At 41.1% G+C, this 20,317-nt stretch overlaps 1 pseudogene; it reads left to right on the top strand.

Annotated features, from left to right (window-relative positions):
- The first annotated feature begins 949 nt into the window (after positions 1 to 949).
- On the top strand, positions 950 to 19,979 carry LOC114459611 (protein canopy 4-like; annotated as a pseudogene).
- Positions 19,980 to 20,317: the final 338 nt, after the last annotated feature.

The raw sequence follows: 20,317 nt of genomic DNA, 5'->3' as shown, positions 1-20,317 counted from the left end.
ATGATGCATTCTGGGAAGAAAAACATGTCCTTTTTTAACATGACTTTGTCCTGTTTTAACGTTAATTTCTACCTTCAGAATGATGTCATCACCTCCATGACAGTGGCTCTCCCTGCACTGTGGCCTCCTAATGCTAGTTTTAATCAACCACAAATTACAAATGAAAACTAAAAGATACATTTATTAGTCAATATTTCATATCAACAACTGTCCATCATTTATCTGGGGACATGTCTCATGTTGTAGGTGTTTATCACAGATGTTGATGATGACAGAGGCTCCCACTTAAAACACTGTGGCCCAAGGCAGTGCTACCTTTACCTCAGCTCTCCTTGTCTGCAACAGAAAGGACGTCATTAAAAAGATCATCATGTAAAAACATTCAAACATCTTGTGATTTTCATCCTTTAAGTGATCACATGATCATATGCAGGTGTTATTATATTATAAAATGCTTTAGAAGCACCACTTCAGTCCACATAAAGCTACAATCTGGAATAACAGCTGTATTTTATACAAGAGGAAAACTTTATTCTTTAAAGATTGGATTGAAAAGGGACAATAATACATTTAATGGATGACAATGGTAATATTTACAATCATTGTGATTTTAAAGATAAATGTTCTCAGAAACAACATTCATTAGTAGTCAGGGCTATTCCTATTGCCTTGATTCATTTCATTAAAGGAATATTACAGTATTCATCAGTATCCACAAAGATCAATAAACTGTTCATTGGTAGTTATTGTTTTTTAGACACTGTTATTTTTTTAAACAATTTTTTCATCTTCAAGACAAATATTATCTTCAAACTATTAGAAAACAGATTCTATCAAAATTAGGACAAATATTTATAATTTCCTTTATTTCCTAAAATGAAATAGATTAATTTTAAAACAATGAATGATGTTTATCCATGTAAATATATTTTTAATGATTAGGTTTAATATGGATGATTACAGCTCCATGTTTAGTCAAACTAATAATGAAAGTCAACAACACGTCTTTTTTTCCTGTTCTATGGTGAAGAGGTTTTAGGAAAGAGTTGATGATTGGCTGCTCACACACACTGTGATACCTGGCTTTGATTAGCATTTGGTTACATTTGCTTTTATTTTGAAGGACAAGGATGTGGAATTTATATGTAGCAATTTGATGATATTTGGAAAACATTTGATACATAAATGTAATTTTTTTAAATTATCCCAAATGTTAAAGCTTTTAAAAGTGATCTTAAAAATGTGTTGAAGTCATTGAAAACATTACAAAACAGAAGAGAAAGTTGTAATGTACCCCTGTTATTATTATTATTATTATTATTATTATTATTATTATTATTATTATTATTATTGCTGCTTGGATAAGTGGATTGGTGTGATGTTTGTATATGAATGTAGACTGTACAGACTGATCAAAAGACAATACACAACATTGACAATCATGATAGAAACAGAAAAAACTAAACTTAAAACTAAAATAATTAATTTAACAAAAGGTTTAGAACAGACATATTTTACATAGTTTATAAACATTTTTAACTCATTTAGAAAATGTAAAAACAGCTTCATTTTAAAAAATCTACATTTGTGTTTTACTAAAAAAAAAAAACTTCATAAATCCATAACATATTTGTGTATTTATATGTACAAAAAAAACTCAATTGTCTTACTATAAATATAAATATCACAAAACCAACAGTTACTCAATGTTAAACATTTAATGTACGAAATCACTACATGTGTAGATATTATTTAAAGAGTTTCTTGAGTCTTCAGCGAACACAAATATATCATTAGAATATTTTTACTGAAATCAGAGGGAATAACTTTTAAAATATAATTTATTTTCAAAGGAAGAAGAAAAGGATTATGTTTCAATGCTTGTTTAAATAATTTACTTTCCTTAAAAAATAAGTAATAAAACATATTCTTTTAAAAAATAAGGTAAAAGCAACTGTAGATTTAATGTGATCTACAGTGATTTTACTGTCAATGCTTGTACAATATTAATCTACAATATCTATTGTTTCTGAGAACAAACCAAACATAATTTAATCATAAATAAATCAACAAATTTCCTCTGAAATCTATTAAATCATCCACAGACCAAATCCTTCAGTCTGTAACTACTTTATTCACTCTTAAATCACCATTAAACACATTTATTCTATAAAAAGTTTATTGTGACGTCAGCGCAACAGTTGAGTGGTTGCCAGGTTGAGTATTTTCCCGCTGATTGTAAGATTATAAAATAACTAACTTAGTGATCAAACAGTGAATAACGTTGATTAAAGGTGATATTTATGTTTTATTTGGATGATAAACCGATGGTTTTTGGGGCGTTTCTGTGGATATTCAACATATTTCATGCGGGGAATCGTCAGTTGTATCTGGCAACCAGCTAGAGTCAGGAACAAAGCAGTGAAATGGCGGACGGACAGAGCTGGATGATGACTACCGTTAAACTAGAAGAAGAAGAGGAAAAGGAACAAATATTATTGAGGGAAGTGAAGCTGAGTATGAGTAAGACGGACAGTGATGATGATGATGATGAAGGCTGCAGGAGGAAAGCTGTGCTGGAGGAGCTTCGTCATCCCGACCATGTGTGGGACGGAATGTTTGCTCCAAAGATGGAGAAAAGCGGAGAAGAAGAAACGGAGGAGTTTTCAGATGTGTGCTCTGTGAAGGAAGAGGTTAGAACACTCCGTGTGTTTCCATTCATTCACTCACTCACTCACCACATTCATCCGCTGTTACACACACACTGGAGACTAGTTTAACTGGTGACCCACTTCATTCACACTCACATTTCTCTATCAATATGTGACGATGTAAAGGTGGAACAACCTGTGTGTACTCAGTGGAACACAGAGAACAAACTACAGAAAAACACACTTTATGTTAATGAGCTAAGGAGTGGGCAGGGACCGTCTACAAAGTCACACCCCCAAAGGAAGCGTCAACAATAACACCAATAACCCTGTGGACAGTCTTTATTAGGGCTCTCTATTTACTACAGCAAATATAGTTAAGAAGATACTTTATCTGATTTATGTTTTCATAAATATCCAGTATTAATGTCATTAATTAGTAATAACTTAAAAAATAACTGTAGTACCATGAAAACAACAACCTCTAAGTACTACAGAAGAGTAGGGATGCTCCGATCAGGTTTTATGCTGCCGATCACCGATACCGATCAGCCAAAGAGCCGATCGCTGACGATCACCGATACCGATCACATGGATTGGCTGTAAATTTTGCATTGTAGTATGATGAGTGCTACCGGCTCGACGGTTTGGAAAAAAGAACCATAAAATCATTTTGATTTAGAGAAAAGCATGTTTTTACTTTTTCAAAAGAAAAATACTAAAGCCTTGCAGGAACAATGCAGCAGCTGAAAAAACAGTTAAAATGACCTGCTATCGTAACACAATCTTTAACAGATTGAAAACATTAAAGCTCTCAACAGGCTGAATAGTGCAGAAAATCAAATAAATAAAAGTATATCTCACAACATGTCAAGTAACAAAGGATACATTCAAAGTCAAATGCAGATTGAATTCAAATAAACTATCATTAGTTGCTAAATCAAAATGCCTGAGAACATGGCTTGGCAAACTCTGTTGTGCCTTGTCAAAAAAAACAAAATCAAAAAATACTTAGTACTTACTTTTCTTATGATTTATAAAATAAATATAAGGGGTCTGTTGCTTTGTATGTAAAAACATAAAATAAATTAAAAAAATAGCCCATCTGTCACTTAAATAACATAAATATGGTATTAAAGACCTTGAAACAGAAAAATAGAACAACTGAACGTAAAGTGTGTTTGCTTTGAAGAAAAAAAAATATCTTAAACAGCATTTCCACATGCCAAATGTCTATGATTTGTTGAGAAGCATTGTGGGAAGATTATTTTTAATAAAGAGGAGCATCTCTGCTTTTTCGGTCATGAGTCTATTCCTGTGCTCATCCACGCTCTGGCAGGGCTACGTCTGTGAAACATTTACGTCCCGGTAGCATGTAGCGGGGCTCCAAGTGAGAGAGTAGTCGGCGGAACCCGGTGTCCTCCACCACTGAGAAGGGCTGGTCATCTAGTCCGATGAATTCAATTATTTTCCTGGTTATTTGCTGAGCCTTCTGACGCGCATACGGACGAGTGTTGCCAAGCGTGGGCTGCGTTAACTGCCTTATGACTGTTCTTTGTCTGCTGTGAGCCTCGAAAACTCACCGTACTCCGTCAAGTGTTTGTTCTTCAAATGTCGGATCAAGTTTGTTGTGTTGAAGCCTTTTAACGTGCTTCCCCCGCGAGGTATTTTTTCGTTGCATGTGTTGCAGGATGCAAACTTTACATCACTCTCACTGATCTTATAAAAGCTCCACACGGCAGACATGTTTGTTGTTGTGGTTTGCCGCCGCGCATCTGCGCAGTGTGAAGGAAAGGGGAGGGGACACTACTCTGCACACAGAGCCTCTGCCGGCTGCAAAGTATGAGCTACAGGACAGGTGATCAGTTTTTGTGATCGGCAATGTAAGGCATTGATCGGCGAACGCCGATCACATACTTTTCCACGGAGATCGGCCGATAATGATCGGTGGCCGATCGATCGGAGCACCATTACAGAAGAGATTAACAAAACTACTGTTTATTCATTTGTATTTTATTTAAAGTGTGTAAATAACCAATACTGTAAATAAATAGTAATTTAATCTATTATTCTGTAAACCAGGGGTTCTCAACTGGTCTCACCCTGTGACCCACATTTTGCCACGGTCATTAAATTGTGACCCTTTTTTTTTTTTAGAACTCAACCAACAAAATGTAGTTTTTCAAAAATAGCTGCCAACAACACATATGTATAATATTTTTAAAAATATAAATCTATATATTTTCCTGTGCAACATGCATTTCACAGCATGCCTATGAAAAGAAAAGTTTCTTTCAAAATAAAAGACAAGTCCAACATGAGAGACATTAACTTAAGTATTTATTTATTTTGATCAGTTGTCCACGACCCACTTTTGGGTCCTGACCCAGGGTTTGCCCCAGAAAACATGCTAAGTCTGGGGATAGTGAAGCCCACTGCGTTTTTGTAAAAAAAAAAAAAAAAAGAATGTTAAAAGATGAGAGGAATTGTGAAATAATGACTTATGTGATATTATAAGCCATTTATTAACAATAATTAAATGTAGAGTCTTACAAAAAGACACAATCTTGAAATACAGTTTTAACAGACACAAAACAAATACAGTTAAATAAATAAATAAATTATAACAATTGTTTTCACTTAAGTTAAATCCTAGTGAACCTTAAAACAAGCCATTGCTGGTTACATTTCAAAATAAAATATAATAACATAAATAAAAAACTGCAAACATGGCCAAGGGGTAGAACCAGGAAACTCAGAGGCTTCAGTGATTGACATCATGAAAAACATGAAAGCTATTAGTTATTTTATCATATATGTTTCATTTTAGTCAGTGTACTGTATTTACATTATTTATTGGTTACTTTTGCTTTCTGCATCTCAATGCTAGTGCCATGGTGTAGAGCAGGGATGGACAAACGTTTTGGCTCAGGGGTCACATGGACTTTTAAAAATTGACAGACGGGCCAGGCCAGCACCTGATGCATACATACATTCTTCTTCTACTTGTCTAAAGTTCAAATATATAACATTTCATAACAACTCAACCATATGCGTTACAGATTTGCAACTTTCTCCCAAATTTAGCCCCAATTCTAAAGAAACATTTGTACATTTAAGGAGAGACAGGCCTGTTAGTAGAGCAGTGCTTCTCAAAGTGTGGGATAGAGCAGGGGTTCTCAACTGGTCTCACCCTGGGACCCAAATTTTGCCACAGTCATTAAATTTTAGAATTCAACCAACCAAATTTAGTTTTTCAAAAATAGCTGTTGAAAGCACACATATATAATCTTTTTTAAAACATACATCTATATATTTTCCTGTGCAACCAACATGCAAAAGAAAAGTTTCTTTCAAATTAAAAGACAAATCCTTTTTATTTATTTTTGACCAGCTGTCCGCGACCCACCCAATACAGGTTCGCGACCCACTTTTGGGTCCCGACGCACCTGTTGAGAATCACTGTGGTAGAGAATGGAGACATGACAGGTTGAAATTTTAAATTTCATGTCAATCTTCTTAAAAACCCTTTCTTCATCAGCAATAAAGATCATTACTAGGCAAATTTAGAATCTTAAAATGTATCAGAAATTAAAAGAACATTAAATTAAGACTACATTAGATATGTGACTGGGATCAAAATGTAACGTGGAACTAAAATGCAAACAATGATTTACGCATGTGAAGTGGAGAAGAACCAGAAACAAACTTTTATTATCTGTTTTAAAACATTTATTTACTTTTTTGTTTTCTTAAGCTTTTTGACACTTATTGCAAACAAAGTGTTGTTGTTTCCTGAATATTTGGACTGCTGTACTTTTACATTTGTTTTTTTAATGCAGGTAAATCATTTCATTTAGTTTTTCAGTTTTGATTTATTTATGAAATATACTTGCATTATGAAACATGATGATACTTATTCCCTGTTAGTTCATTTATACTTGTACTGAATTTATTTCTTTTTTTTTTGGTTTTCTACTGCACTTTTTACATTTGTTTTTTGTTTTTTTAAAAATTCAGATAATGAGTTTAATTTAGTTTTGATTTATTATGAAATATTATATTACTTGTTCCATGTTGGTTCAACACATTTTAACTTCAACACATTTTAACATGTGTAATTTGTCAGGATTATTTGGGGGCAATGGGCACAGGTGGGACTTAAAGTTCACATAACACACACACACACTATATATATATATATATATATATATATATATATATATATATATATATATATATATATAGTGTGTGTGTGTAAAAGTAGCTCAGTTAAAAAAAAAAGTATTTGCATGAAAAAACCCTCCAACATAATTTGTTAATAATGGTTATTAGCATAATTAGCAGCATGTTTGGAGGAAAAGTGACGGTGGATGTTTTATTCCTTTAAAACCACAATGGTTTCTTTACAAATAATAAGACAAACAGCCTTTGACTGAACTTCAGTGGAAAGTATTTACTTGTCCGTTCATTAATAAACACTCACTGTCGACTCTTCTTTTCTTTGGGCCACTCACTCTCGCATTAGTTCGTGGTTGGCAATCCTTATTTCACTGCTCATCCACACTACAATACTTTTCACTGAAGTTCAGTCAAAGGCTGTTTGTCTTATTTATAAAGAAACTGTTGTGGTTTTAAAGGAATAAAACATCCACCGTCACTTTTCCTCCAAACATGCTGCTAATTATGCTAATAACCATTATTAACAAATTATGTTGGAGGGTTTTTTCATGCAAATACTTTTTATTTAACTGAGCTACTTTTATACACACACACACATTATATATATATATATATATATATATATTGTGTGTGTTATGTGAACTTTCAAGTCCCACCTGTGCCCATTGCCCCCCAAATAATCCTGACAAATTACACGTTAAAATGTGTTGAACCAACAGGGAACAAATAATATAATATTTCATAATAAATCAAAGCTAAATTAAACTCATTATCTGAATTTAAAAAAAAACAAAAAACAAATGTAAAAAGTGCAGTAAAAAACCAAAAAATAAATAAATAAATTCAGTACAAGTATAAATGAACTAACAGGGAATAAGTATCATCATGTTTCATAATGCAAGTATATTTCATAAATAAATCAAAACTGAAAAACTAAATGAAATGATTTACCTGCATAAAGCAGCGTCCGCATCAGCGGCCCTAGCGGCAGCCCCAGCAGCCCCTTTAGTGGCCCCATCAGCAGCCCCAGCAGTGGCCTCAACAGCGGCCCTAGCAGCAGCCCCAGCAGCGGCCCCAGCAGCGATTAAAGCAGCGGCCTATTCAGCTACCCCAGCAGCGACCTAAGCAGCGGCACGAGCAGTGACCCAAGCAGCGGCTATAGCAGAGGCCCCATCAGCAACCCCATCAGTTGCCTCAGCAGCGGCCCTATAGCGGCCATAACAGCGCCCCCCAGCAGCGGCTTCAGCAGAGGCCCCATCGGCTACCCCAACAGCAGCCCCTTCAGCGGTCCTAGCACCGCCCCGAGCAGCGACCCAACAGCGGCTCGAGCAGAGGCCCCATCAGCAGCCCCATCAGTTGCCCCAGCAGCGGCCTCAACAGCGACCTTAGCAGCGGCCCTAGCAGTGTCCCCTTCAGCAGCCCCAGCAGCGGCTACATCAGCAGCCCCAGCAGCAGCTACATCAGCGGCCTCAGCAGCGGCCGCATCAGCTACCCCAGCAGCGTCCTCAGCAGCGGCCCTATAGCAGCCCTAACAGTGCCCCCAGCAGCGGCTTCAGTAGCATCCCCATCAGTGGCCCCATCAGCTGCCCCAGCAGCGCCCCCAGCAGCGGCCCAAGCAGCGGCCATAGCAGAGGCCCCATAAGCTACCCCAGCAGCGGCATAAGCCCCCTTCAGCGACCCCTTTAGTGGCCCTAGCAGTGGCCCCAGCAGTGGCCTCAGGAGCGGCCCTTTAGCGGCCATAACAGCGCCCCCAGCAGCGGCTTCAGCAGCAGCCCTAGCAGAGGCCCCATCAGCTACCCCATCAGCTACCCCAACAGCAGCCCCTTCAGCGGCCCAAGCAGCGACCCTAGCAGCTGCCCCAGCAGCGGCCGCATCAGCGTCCCCAGCAGCAACTTTAGCAGCGGCCCCCATCAGCTACCCTAGCAGCTGCCCCAGCAGCGGCTTCAGCAGCAGCCCTAGCAGAGGCCCCATAAGCTACCCCAGCAGCGGCCCCATCAGCTACCCCATCAACTACCCCAACAGCAGCCCCTTCAGCGGCCCTAGCAGTGCTCCCAGCAGCGGCTCCAGCAGTGCCCCCTTCAGCGGCCCCAGCAGCGACCCTAGAAGCGGCCCCAGCAGTGGCCCCAACAGCGCCCCCAGCAGCGGCCGCATCAGCAGCCCCAGCAGCGCCCCCAGCAGCGGCTACATCAGCGGCCTCAGCAGCGGCCCCATCAGCTACCCCAGCAGCGGCCCTATAGCGGCCCTAATAGCGCCCCCAGCAGCAGCTTTAGCAGCAGCCATAGCAGAGGCCCCATAAGCTACCCCAGCAGCGGCCCCATCAGCTACTCCAACAGCAGCCCCTTCAGCGGCCCTAGCAGCGCCCCCAGCAGCGGCCCAAGCAGCGGCCCCATCAGCTACCCCATCAACTACCCCAACAGCAGCCCCTTCAGCGGCCCTAACAGTGCCTCCAGCAGCGGCTTCAGCAGCAGCCCCATCAGCGGCCCCATCAGCTACCCAGCAGCAGCCCCTTCAGCGGCCCTAGCAGCGGTCCTATAGCGGCTCTAACAATGCCCCCAGCAGCGGCTTCAGCAGCAGCCCCATCAGTGGCCCCAGCAGTGGCCCAAGCAGTGACCCTAGCAGCAGCCCTAGCAGAGGCCCCATCAACTACCCCAACAGCAGCCCCTTCAGCGGCCCGAGCAGCACCCCCAGCAGCGGCCCCAGCAGTTTCCCCTTCAGCGGCCCCAGCAGCAGCCCTAGCAGAGGCCCCATAAGCTACCCCAAGAGCAGCCCCTTCAGCGGCCCGAGCAGCATCCCCAGCAGCGGCCCCAGCAGCAGCCCTAGCAGGGGCCCCATAAGCTACCCCAACAGCAGCCCCTTCAGCGGCCCGAGCAGCATCCCCAGCAGCGGCCCCAGCAGTGCCCCCTTCAGCGGTCCCTTTAGTGGCCCTAGCAGCCTCAGCAGCGGCCTCAGCAGCGGCCCTAGCAGCAGCCCCAGCAGCGGCCCTATTGCGGCCCTAACAGTGCCCCCAGCAGCGGCTTCAGCAGCAGCCCCATCAGCATCCCCAGCAGCGAACTCAGCAGCGGCCCGAGCAGCACCCCCAGCAGCGGCCCCAGCAGTGCCCCCTTCAGCGGCCCCTTTACTGGCCCTAGCAGCCTCAGCAGCGGCCTCAACAGCGGCCCCAGCAGCGAACTCAGCAGCGGCCCTAGCAGCAGCCCCATCAGTTACCCCGCAACGGCCCCATCAGTTGCCCCAGCAGCGGCCTCAGCAGCAACCTTAGCAGCGGCCCTAGCAGTGTCCCCTTCAGCAGCCCCAGCAGCGCCCCCAGCAGCGGCTTCATCAGCGGCCCCAGCAGTGCCCCCAGCAGCGGCTTCAGCAGCAGCCCCATCAGCGGCCCCATCAGCTACCCAGCAGCAGCCCCTTCAGCGGCCCTAGCAGCGGTCCTATAGCGGCTCTAACAATGCCCCCAGCAGCGGCTTCAGCAGCAGCCCCATCAGCGGCCCCAGCAGCGCCCCCAGCAGTGGCCCAAGCAGCGACCCTAGCAGCTGCCCCAGCAGCGGCCCCAGCAGCAACTTAAGCAGCGGCCCCCATCAGCTACCCTAGCCGCTGCCCCAGCAGCGGCTTCAGCAGCAGCCCTAGCAGAGGCCCCATCAACTACCCCAACAGCAGCCCCTTCAGCGGCCCGAGCAGCACCCCCAGCAGCGGCCCCAGCAGTTCCCCCTTCAGCGGCCCCAGCAGCGGCCCCTTTAGTGGCCCTAGCAGCCACAGCAGCGGCCTCAGCAGCGGCCTCAGCAGCGGCCCCAGGAGCGGCCCTATAGCGGCCCTAACAGTGCCTCCAGCAGCGGCTTCAGCAGCAGCCCCATCAGCATCCCCAGCAGCGAACTCAGCAGCGGCCCCATCAACGACTTAAGCAGCAGCCCTAGCAGAGGCCCTAGCATCGGCCCCATCAGTGGCCCCATCAGTTACCCCGCAGCGGCCCCATCAGTTGCCCCAGCAGCGGCCCTAGCAGTGTCCCCTTCAGCAGCCTCAGCAGCGCCCCCAGCAGCGGCTACATCAGCGGCCCCAGGAGCAGCCCTAACAGTGCCTCCAGCAGTGGCTTCAGCAGCAGCCCCATCAGTTGCCCCAGCAGCGGCCTCAGCAGCGACCTTAGCAGCGGCCCCAGCAGCGGCCGCATCAAAGCTGGGGCCCCCATCAGCTACCCTAGCAGCTGCCCCAGCAGCGGCCTCAGCAGCGACCTTAGCAGCGGCCCTCGCAGTGTCCCCTTCAGCAGCCCCAGCAGCGCCCCCAGCAGCGGCTCCATCAGCAGCTCCAGCAGTGCCCCCATCAGCTACCCAGCAGCAGCCCCTTCAGTGGCCCTAGCAGCGGCCCTAGCAGCGGCCCTAACAATGCCCCCAGCAGCGGCTTCAGCAGCAGCCCCATCAGCAGCCCCATCAGCAGCCCCATCAGCAGCCCCATCAGCAGCCCCATCAGCAGCCCCAGCAGCGCCCACAGCAGCGGCCCAAGCAGCGGCCCAAGCAGCGGCCCCATCAGCTGCCCCAGCAGCGCCCCCAGCAGTGGCCCAAGCAGTGACCCTAGCAGCGGCCCCAGCAGTGGCCTCAGCAGCGGCCCAAGCAGCGGCCCTAGCAGAGGCCCTATCAGAGGCCCCATCAGCTACCCCAGCAGCAGCCCCTTCAGCGGCCCTAGCAGCGCCCCCCAGCAGCGGCCTTAGCTGCGGCCCCATCAGCTACCCCAGCAGCAGCCTCTTCAGCGGCCCTAGCAGCGCCCCTAGCAGAGGCCCCATAAGCGCCCCCAGCAGTGGCCCAAGCAGCAGCCCTAGCAGAGGCCCCATAAGCTCCCCCAGCAGCGGTCCCATCAGCGGCCCTAGCAGCTCAAGTATTATGTTGAGGGCTGTGAAATGTACAGGATATTTACAGAAAAGCACACAGACCACCCATACAAAAAACTGAGGCGCTCGGTGGTGCTTTAAGTGCAAACACATTTTGGCCTCTAACTTTCACATTTAAAATCACACCTTCATAAACTTTATATCCACGGGTTCACCACAAATGGCACGTTGGCCTGTGTCCTGATGCTCGCCCCCAGTCCGTCATCTTTCGTGATGTACTTCCATGGGCTCCGCAAAACCTGGGTGCCGAGGCTTGGCCCCCTTTTATAACTGCTTGCAGTTCTAGTTTTCATCATCCCCCCCCACAAAGTGGAAAGGCAGATATAGGTTTGAAAAAAATGGCCATAACGACCACTAGGGGAGGTTGCTGAGGTGGATCCACATCCTAAAATAATCAGTAGTGTTCATGCCATCTATGTACCAAGTTTCATGCTTTTAACCCAAAGTGCACGATTCTACCAACAATTCTTCCTTAACCGCCCACTACTGGTACTGATCCAGGATCTGTGGTGGAGAACATGACCTGACTTTAATCAATAAGTTCAGGAATATTTTGTTTTCTGTTTTATTCACACAAATGATTCAGCAAAAACATATTTTATATAAAGGGGGAATTATTATTCATAGGTTGTTGTTCATAGATAGAAATATAATCACCTTTTTCATGTTGTTACGGCTGAATTTACGGTTGACCTCATTTGAAGACATGATTCATTGCTCTGGTTGAATGATGGAGTCCAGGCGGAGCATTGATGATTTTATATAAAAAAGTTTATTCTATTGCTAAGTGAAAAAGGTACAAGATGGAACAAAGTGAAACAAAATTAGCGTCCGTCCAGGCGGACGTCCGAAGGAAGTGCCGCGCCCCGCTCCAACAGTTTCAAAGCTTAAGCTTTTTATACAGATAAGAAAAGGTCCCAACAGTGAGAGACAAAAGGGAGGGAGTCAGATGCCCATAGTGGAAATGTTGGAGGATGATGAAGATGTTATGAGAAGGTTTGGCTCCAGTCTTTATCTGTCTTGATAAGTGTGTGCGTCAGTGTATGTCTGCATGTGAGCAGAGATTCTGGCCTTGGCAGAGATTGTGCTGCACTGAGAATAATACGATCTGTACTGTTTAATCATGATTCATCTGTTAAAAAGTGTAAAGATTAATGGAGTCGTCATGTATTAAAACATGACAAATTGTACACATGAACATACATTTGAGGATATGATGATGAATATAAAAATGACCATAACAATGTCTTATGAAGAGGTTTTTAGAACAAATTGTTTTAAATTTCTTTAAACTTTAAAATCAGGGAGAAATTTATCGGTTTACATTAGTTTCGAAAAAGGCTCTAAATCAGGAAATGACGATGACAAAACAACGACGAAAACGCAGTGGGGTGGGGGGAGGGAGGGAGGGAGGGAGGGATGGAGGCTCTATATCAGGAAACGACGACGAGATGACAAAGTTAATCAATTTTTAAGAAAAATAAAAATTGAGGTAATCAATTGCTCAAATTTTTTGAGTTCTAGTAACTTATCTGGGTTTACAGTGATATTAGGGCCCATTACATTTTTGGCTAAATTGGCTCCCATATTTTCCTAACTTCGACCATAGTCTGACTGTAATCTTTTCCATGGTGCATAAACTGTAGGGTTGGGTTCATTACGTTTTTCCTTTAAAAGTCAAGGAAGTTAAGTTTCTCTGTGTTGTTTTAGATGAAAAATTAAATTGGAAAGCTCATATTGATTATGTACAAAGAAAGGTCAGCAAAAGTATTGTCATTTTATATAAAGTTAGAGATGTGTTTGATTGCAGCTTGTTGAGGAGGATTTATTCCTTGATGATTCTGTCATATTTCAGTTATTGTACTGAAGTCTGGTGTAACACATATATCATTACCACATTAGAATCATCAGTAAGAAAGGTCACAGAGAGCACACCAATCATATATTTATTGATAATAAACTACTTAAATTTAAGGATCATGTCCAATTAGAAATTCTGATTATTATGTGGAAAGCTAAACAAAAAAAAATTTCTAGACAATGTTGCACATGACGTTTGCCATAGAAGAAAATATCACTTCTGGAATATGTTTGTATGGACATCATTAAAACAGAAATCTGTCTGTTTATGGAGTTAAACTGTGGAATTTAAACGTTGTATAAGTTTTTACAAATTTAAGAAAATGTACAAAGACAAAATTCTGAGAGGTTATGAAAAAAAATTGGAAACACATGAATATAACTGTAGAACTGTAAGAGAAATGATGGTGTTTTTGTTATGATTTGTGACCTGGTGATGAGTTAAGGTGGAATGTTGTGGAATCTAATTGATTTCATTTTTAAGTTGTTATTAGGAACAGATAATACAAGATTTATTTTTCCTCTGTTTCTTTTTGTTCATGTATGGAAAACTGAATTTCTCCATGGGGATGAAAAAACATATATTACAAAAAAACAAACTGTTTTAATCTTTAAATTGAATGTAAGAATGTGTGTCTTTGTGTGTTAACCCTGAGGTGGACTGGCGACCTATGAGTGGTGTACCTTTAAAGACTTTTTAAAACTTATTAAAATAATGCAATGGGCTCTGGCGCCCTCGTGTGGCCTGGAATAGCAAAAGCATAGATAGTTGAAAGATTTTTAATTAATATGTGGGAATTTTCATTTTTTTTAAATTACTTTACAAATTAAAGTAGAATATAGAAAACTAAAAACACTTATTAAATTAATGAGTTAGACTAACAAAACACTAAAACATTAAAATAAACACCTAAATAATATTAAAATTATGTGAAAACAAAAATGGCCTCAATTCCTGATGAAAAACGGAGTAAATTAAAAACAAATAAAATGACAGCAATAATATTCTATTATTATCATCATCATATATTTATAAAATATTAATATTATTACTGAAAATATAAAATCAACCTGGAGTTAATAACAGGCTTTGTGATGTTTCTTCTTGAAAACATTAATTATGCTAATTATGAAGAGAAAACTCAGGTGTGTTTAAGCAGCACCACATGTGAAATGAATTAGAAATAATTGAAAATATAAATATACATACCCGAAAAACAAGGCCAACAAGGCCAATAAACATTTACAGAACAAGACATTAAAATTAATGTTAAACACAAAAAACAAAATAAATAAATCAAAAAAAAAATCAAAATGAGGGGAAAAAACAATAAATACACCGTCAAAAGCTAAAAGAACAACTAAAGTAAAACGGGGAATAGTAAACAACTCAAAAACAAGTATAAGCGTAGATATGTACCGGTATGTGTGTTTATATGTGTAAGTTTAAGTTAAATCCTGTTGAACATCCTCTCTCGCTCCCTGTTCTGATCGATGCTCGACTAGCCATGCCTGTAACGTTTCACTGCGCATGCTCCGATCATGCCGATGTGGCCGTTGTCTTCCAGACCTTCCTGACGTCACCCAGAGTTTAGGATGAAATAATGAAGCTTTTTATGGTTTTACAGCTGTTTGGTCTTTATAGTGGAGTCAGTGTGGAGGAAGGAGATAGACTTCTCAACAAATGTGAAGGTAGGATTATTTTAATCAGGCTCTACTACTGTGTATCAACACAGAGTAATGAGTCATTACGTGTTTTTAACATGTGTAATAATCATATCCAAACATAATGATAAAAATCTATTTATACTGATAAAGCAACAGGGAATGCACTCACCTCTGAAGGTGTGCTATGGTATCTGCCACTAAGATGTTGATAGTAAATATAATACTTCTTTTTTCTTCTTGTTATGATTGTAAAATGAATGAATCTGTGATAACCACATTTATTTATTTACTTTGTGGCCACACCAGCCTGTCATTATCTGATCTCATTAGATCTCAGAAGCTAAGCAGGTCTGGTCCTGTTAGTAGATGATGGAGACCACTGAGAATTCCAGGTGCCACAGTGGGGTGGCAGTCACCTCAGTGGTATCTGTCATTGTGCCCTTGGGCAAGGCACTTCACCTACATTACCTAGTATGAATGTAGTGTGTGAGTGAGTGTTGGTGGTGGTGGGAGGGGCCGATGGTTCACTATGGCAGCCTCGCTTCCGTCAGTCTGCCCCAGGGCAGCTGTGGCTACAATAGTAGCTTACCACCACTAAGTGTGGAGTGAAAGAATAATGCCTTAATTCTGTAAAGCGACTTTGAGTGTCTATGATAAAGCTCTATATAAAACTGATGCATTATTATTATTATTAATTATTTAAATAATATCCAGTGTTATTCAGGAAGTTCTATTATTATTTGCACCTTAGTATATAGCCATCTTAAAAATTTAAATTCTTGTTTTAATCAGAAATAAAATGCATTAAAAAGTGACCACAAAAATGGTGGAAAAGGTGGTAAAATGGGATTTTAATAAAACACAGAAAATTGTTAAAAGTTGCAAATTAGAGAAAAATAAAAGAAAATAAGACAAGAAAAAGTTGCAAATTAAAGTGACCAAAAACGGATGGAAAAAGTTGTAAAAAAATAAAAAAAATAATACATGATTCAAAGTGTCAATATTGGAACAATGAGTTTAAACTGGCAAATAATAGGCATGACAAATGGTGAATGTGGTTAAAATGGCAAAATAAGCTTGAATTATGGTGAAAAGAGGTTAAAAGTGACAATAATGGGTCAACATAAGCAGCATTAGGTGGAAAAAGTGGTGGAAAGGGTTTATAAGTGCTGAAAATGTCTTCAACGTGGAAAAAATGTGATAAAAATTTGTTGGACTGACTGTAATGTAGCAAAAAATGCACTGAAAGGAGCAAAAAATATGGCAAGAAATAGTGATGAGAATAGGTTAAAATATGGCAAGTTTGGTGCAGTTGCAGAATGTCCTTATTGTGGCAATTAAAAATAGAAATAAAGTGTAACCTTTTAAAAAAGAAACATTTTGGCTTTTCTTCAAATCTCATAAAAATAAAGTTTGCAATCACAAATGTTATTTTAGAACAGTAATGATAAAGCTATTTATTAATAAAGTTCAAAGAAAAAAGAGCAGCTGTTAATGGATCTTCTTCATCCTCTGGTGTGTAAGTTCTTGACGGTGGAGATGCAGGAGGCGCTGGAGAGGACAGGTCGGTCCAAGGAGGTGCTGGAGTTGGGGGAGGTGCTGGACACGGGCAAGAGTAGACGCAATATTAAATAGTACACGTTGTAAGAACAACACACTCATCAACCATAATTATCCTTAAATAGCTTTAGAATGCTTAGGATTTTAAAGCATTGCATCGTGGGTAGTTGATGATCTGTGTGTTGATGTTTAGGGAGACCCGTTTGACTGAGGCCGTGGACAACATCTGTGAACGCATCCTGCAGTACAGCGTTCACGCATAGAGGCCTGGAAGTCTACGCTACGCCAAGGTCAGTCCACCGCCTCATTGTTACCTTTAAACAATCCTCCACTGGTTTTACAAGTTTGGCCTAAAACCTTTGAAATGTAATTATTAGAAGATCTATGCCTAACCAAACATTATTTGTTTAATTACTTTGTAACTCTTTCAGTGCCATTGACGTAATTATACGTCAATTACGTTTTTTTCACGGAGATTACTAGCATACACCCTGGCGGAGGTCCCTCATCAATATCTAAGCTGTAATGTGATGTAGTTATCACAATCTGCAGCATCTTTAACAAAATCTCATCTGCAACAAATTTGCCTCAATGTCTCAGTGAAAATAAACATTTAAAGATGGCTAATTTAATACAAAAACGTATCATGTGCAGCATGTATTAAAGCTCCAGCTAAGGCTGAACGATTAACCTTAATCGCATCGGTTTTAAGGTTTTCCCTACTGCAATAACTTAACCTCAGGTGCTCAAAGTTTTTTTTCCCGTCTCCATTATTTCAGTGAAAAATATGTTCACCAATCAGAATTGCTGAGAACCGCCTTCCTGGGCTGCTGGCCAATCAGAGATGTTACAGGACACACGCCTGTATGCGCTACAGCGAGTGTTTCTCTCTTTTTTTTGGTTCCATTCTGAGTGCGCTAACAACTACACTAGTGTCCTATAAAATCTACGTTAATGGAATCTACTGTTGAACAGGGAAATGGGCAGAATCTGGTTTAAACGCCGTCACCGTGAGGCAAGGCCAGATTATATGAGCAACTGGGCTCGTGACCAATAAAGGGCCTGTGGAGGTGAGGGCATAAGGAAAATATCAGGTTTTCTTTTGCTTATAATGTAAACTGACCACCGCCCGGAGCCATTGCGCTGCACAGAAACCCTGCACCTGCCTGTGACTGTGAGCTGAGACCCTCTCCTGGAGGCCAGGCGGGTCAAAGCCAGGTGACGCAAATCAACCTCTACGCCAGTGGTTCCAAAACGGTGTGTCCAGGAAAGTCCAGGTGTGCCGTGGGATTTTGGGAAAACAATCATACATTATTATTTAGTTCTCTATAAATAAAACGGCGTCACCGTGAAGAAAAGGAACATGTTTATTTATGTGGAAATGTTCTTCTCACTCTCATCCTTGTCTGTTTCAAACACCGTCTAACCTGGTAAAAAACTACACAAATCATCACTGACTCCTACATCAGAGACACCAGTGCCTGTTTAACTTTAATGTGTCTATAAAGCTCTGTTTGTTTGTAGTGCTGCTGTGCTCTGTGAAAACATGACTCAGCTTTAATCAGCTTCACCTGCTCAGAGCGTTTAAACATCTCATCAGAGCTACAGAACATCTGGATAAAGTTGTTCTGTTGTAGATCATCAATACCAGAGATTGTAGAGTCTGAAACATCATAGATTATTGATAATTATTCTAGCTTCTAGCGGTGAAAAAACACTTCTTACACGTGATGTTTGCACATTTATTTTTGTTTAATCATTACGTTCTGTAATGATGTTATCAGGATCATTTAAATGAGGTTAATTTAAATGAAGTTGATCAAAACTTAATCAATAAACCTGATCAGATTCAGTAAATCATTGATCCCTGAGGGTAAATATAGTGACATTAATGCTGTTCTCATACATCTTTATATGACATGAATAATTAAAAAGGAGCAGTCAGAATAATCCATGTCACTACAACTTATATCTACCTTTTAATTGTATTTCACTCATTATTTTAAACATAGATTTTTGTTTAATTATAGTTTTCTTTTTTATTGGTATTTATTTTGTTTCCTCACAGTACAACTTATATCTTCCTTTTAATTGTATCTTTCTTTTTTTTTTCATCCATTTTTGTTTAATTATGGGTTTTTTATTTTCTTATGGTCCATGTGGGCTCCCCATGTTGGTGACCCCTGATTTAGAGAAACTAAAAGCAGCACGAGTTGGCATTTTTTGAAAAAGCTGCTAAAGGATCTAAAAAGCAGGCTGAATGCTTCACTCCAATAGGATGTTTACAGGCAGTGGGGCCGTGTGACATCATCAATCATCTGATTTCAAGATGGTGGAACACAGGTTCTTAAATGGTAAAATAGTCCCATTTTTAAAAGTTAATAAAATAAATATGGTGCATTATAATAAGTTTTGTTTGGTATAGATCTTCTAATAGTACATTTCAATTCAATCATTTTAGACCTAACTTGTAAAAAAAAAAAAAAGTGGACGATCCCTTTAAAGCTGATCATGTGACCCAAGCAGGAAGTCAGTGTTTTGTTGGTGTGACTACAGGGAACCAGTCAGACCATGACCACACTAAAAAACCTGGTGGGTAATAAGTGAAAGTGGACCTGGGAATGCCGTACGAGCTGTGGGACCAACCGTCTGCAGAGGTCACCGACATGAAGAAACAGGTGGACCTGATCATTTAAAACTTTTAGACGACATTTATTTGTTTTTGTTAAAAGTTAAATCAACACAAGAGTCATTCATAATAGGTAATAGTTTAGTGTTTTAAATAACATGTGTTTACTAATGCAGTTGTGGGTGTGTGTTCAGTGTGAGACCATGCTGGAGCAGTACGAGGACGTAGTGGAGGACTGGTACTTCCATCACCAGGACCAGAGGCTGGAGAACTTCCTGTGTGAGAAGCACATCCTGAAGATGTCAGAGCAAGGTGACAAATATAAAGAAAGAGCAGACAATGCAGAGTGGAATCAAAAAAGTACCGTATTTTAGAGTTAAACTTATCAAGTCTCCTTAGTGCAGCAGTTCCTGATTAGAACCACAGGAGGTGCTAAATGTACCAACTTAAAAAAAAAACCAGCCAGAATATTTTCTGAACAATTTGAGCCCATTTTTGCTTATATTTTTACACTTTTTCTGCAACTACACCAAACTTGCCATATTTTAACCAATTTTCATCACTTTTTCTTGCCATAGTTTTGCTCCTTTTAATGCATTTTTGCTACATTGCTCCCATTTCTGACACTTCTTCATCAAATTTCAATGTCTTTTCTGTACATTTTTTCCACTTTCAAGACGTTTTCAGCACTTATAAACCCTTTCCACCATTTTTACCACCTAATGTTGCATATTTTGACCCATTATTGTCACTTTTAACCTCTTTTCACCATATTTCGTGCTTATTTTTTTTTTCTTCAATTTAACCACATTCATGATTTGTCATGCCCATTATTTGCCAGTTTAAACCAATTGTTCCAATATTGACACTTTGAAACCTTTTTACCACTTTTTCTGTCTGTTTTGG

Source organism: Gouania willdenowi, unplaced genomic scaffold (genome assembly GCF_900634775.1).
Source record: "Gouania willdenowi unplaced genomic scaffold, fGouWil2.1 scaffold_332_arrow_ctg1, whole genome shotgun sequence".
NCBI lineage: Eukaryota > Metazoa > Chordata > Actinopteri > Blenniiformes > Gobiesocidae > Gouania > Gouania willdenowi.
The sequence above is the reverse complement of the archived record's forward strand: the minus strand, read 5'-3'. Positions and strand labels throughout refer to the sequence as shown.